The sequence below is a fragment of the Montipora capricornis genome, chromosome 10, assembly GCF_036669925.1.
Source record: "Montipora capricornis isolate CH-2021 chromosome 10, ASM3666992v2, whole genome shotgun sequence".
Classification (NCBI taxonomy): domain Eukaryota; kingdom Metazoa; phylum Cnidaria; class Anthozoa; order Scleractinia; family Acroporidae; genus Montipora; species Montipora capricornis.
Window position 1 is genome coordinate 37,649,046 of NC_090892.1, and position 2,500 is coordinate 37,651,545.

The following is a 2,500-nucleotide window of genomic DNA, read 5'->3' on the forward strand; positions in this document are numbered from 1 at the left end:
GGATGATGCCATCACCATGTTCAAGTCTTTATATCCAGAATAACAAGGTCAGATCCTTTTTACAGTTTATATTTCCTCAGAGTTAAATACTTGAGTGTGGGAATTATAGAAGAGCATACAAGGAGTGGGTAAGTTGTAGTTCTCGCGATTTGTGGATAATTCTGGTTTCCGGCTTCCGGTTCCCGGATTCCGGATTCTGGATTCCAGCTTTTGGTGCTGCCCTTTGGAAGCGACGAACTCGCCTGTGCGGGTCGGTTTCCCGCCATATTTTCACTCCACACACACGAAGAGACACGACTCCTCACTCTTTAAATCCAGCGGTATTCTTGTCGTCGTGTAAGAAGTGCTCGAATCTCGATGTATCACAAATCTTGATGTATATATATCACCAATGATGTAGATCTATAACACACGGACGTTAGCAGTCATACTGTGTAAGTTATCACCCATCTTGATGTTTAAAACTCGATGGGAAGTATCACGAATCATGATGTATATTTATCTGGAAACTTGATGTATATATTGCTAGAGAATGTATGTAAATATATCAGATAATTTTGATGTAAGTGTAGCATCGTTTCACATGTAAATATGACCTTTGATATTTATATGGCGAATTTTGATGTATGTATAACAGTCTTGATGCACATGTACAACAGCTTGATATATGTATGTAATTCTTATCGTGTAAATAGCACATCTTAATGTTTTGTCTCTTTTTAGCAAGCATAGTTTACGTACAGTGTTGTAAGCTGAAAGCACGAATACTCTTAGCTGACAATTGCACTTGCCTACACAGTAATTTTTAGAGAGTTATTTTAACTCCAAAAATGGAGTTAAAATTTTAGGTTCAAAATAACTCTTTTTTTGGAGTAACTTTAACTCCTAAATTTAACTCCAAAAATGGAGTTGAAATAACTCCTAAACTGGGGTTAAGTTAACTCTTCATATAGGGTAGTTTTAACTCTTCCTGGAGTTATAAAGACTCCAAAATGGAGTACAAAGTTTAGGTTCAAAATAACTCCTTTTTTGGAGTATTTTTAACTCCTCAATGAAACTCCAAAACTGGAGTTAATACAACTCTTCAAATGGGGTTATTATGACTCCAAAATGGAGTAAAACTTTTAGGTTCAAAATAACTCCTTTTTTGGAGTATCTTTAACTCCTCAATGAAACTCCAAAACTGGAGTCAATACAACTCTTCAAATGGGGTTATTATGACTCCAAAATGGAGTACAAAGTTTAGGTTCAAAATAACTCCTTTTTTGGGTAATTTTAAACCCTTGTTTTTCAACTCCAAAACTGGGGTTGAAATTACTCGAAAACTGGGGTAAAAATCTTCTGTTCACAATAAGTCCTTTCCGAGGGTCATTTCAACTCCTCTACTTTAACTCCAAATCTGGGGTTAACTGCACTTTTACAATAGAACAAAGACAACAATATTTCTTGTAAATCATGCAATTTACTGGTAGAACATTCCAAAACAAATTACTTACACATAAGCAATGATTTAAAATTTTGAAATGCCACATTAACAAATGAATTTTGAATGCATGAGACAATGTTTCATGTTTAAAAACTAACCTTTTGCTTACCAATTGCTTACTACTACATTTTATATACCATGAACAAAATGGCTCTTTCCTCAATAAGCATCAACTCTTTGTAATAACTGAAACCTTGAAGAAATTTATATTGCAACAACACTACAATAATAATTATTTTGAAATGTCATGAATTAAATGAACAATTTTTTCTCAACATAAAAATTTAATATTTACTCCTTGTAATAAATTCCTCAATAAACATTAACTCTTTGTAATAAATACTAACTGAAACCTTGAAGAAATTTATATGCAATATTACTACAATAATAATTATTTTGAAATGTGATGAATTAAATAAACAATTTTTCCTCAACATATAAGATATTTACTCCTTAATTGCACTAAATTTCTCAATAAACATTAACTCTTTGTAATAAATCCTTACTGAAACCTTGAAGAAATTGATATACAGTTTTCATTAAGTTAAATTCAGTACAATATAGTGTAAATGACAAACATGGACCTGTACATGTATTATTACATCTGTTGAAAAGTAGGCTCTTAAGAATTTAAAATAACTTCATGGTTGATCAGCTTCCAATGGCCGTCAACAGCTATGAAGAGTAAAAGTAATTATCGGTTGTAAGGGTATGAAAGGAAAATCAAGGTGGTCATTTACACCCGTTCTATGAAAGAGTCGAAATAAATTTGTTGACTGCCACCCTCTTTTTAGCAGCCTCAGGCTGATGTTTCCCTAACAATGTCTGACAAAAAAGATAAACATTACTGGTCTTAGCTATGTATGAAATGATAAAAACAAAAAGCATGCCATGACGAGGCCCAGAGAATTCGCAAGTGAGGTCCCTCCACCTAACGTGAGGACTTCAACTCCTTCCACAGCCACACACAGTAGATTGAGACACCAAAATTCCCCAGAGCCAACTATTCTGGGG

General features: G+C 33.7%; 1 protein-coding gene and 1 long non-coding RNA gene across 2 annotated transcripts in view; one reads left to right on the forward strand and one right to left on the reverse strand.

Annotated features, from left to right (window-relative positions):
• Positions 1-2,500, forward strand: part of LOC138021308 (uncharacterized) — a 188,633-nt gene that overhangs the window by 171,496 nt on the left and 14,637 nt on the right. The window lies entirely within an intron of this gene.
• The window catches only part of LOC138019358 (uncharacterized), a 2,388-nt gene continuing 1,797 nt past the window's right edge, over positions 1,910-2,500 (reverse strand). Inside the window, exon 4 of the long non-coding RNA XR_011126144.1 lies at positions 1,910-2,500. This exon is cut by the window's right edge and continues 41 nt beyond it. This is a non-coding gene — a long non-coding RNA (uncharacterized lncRNA).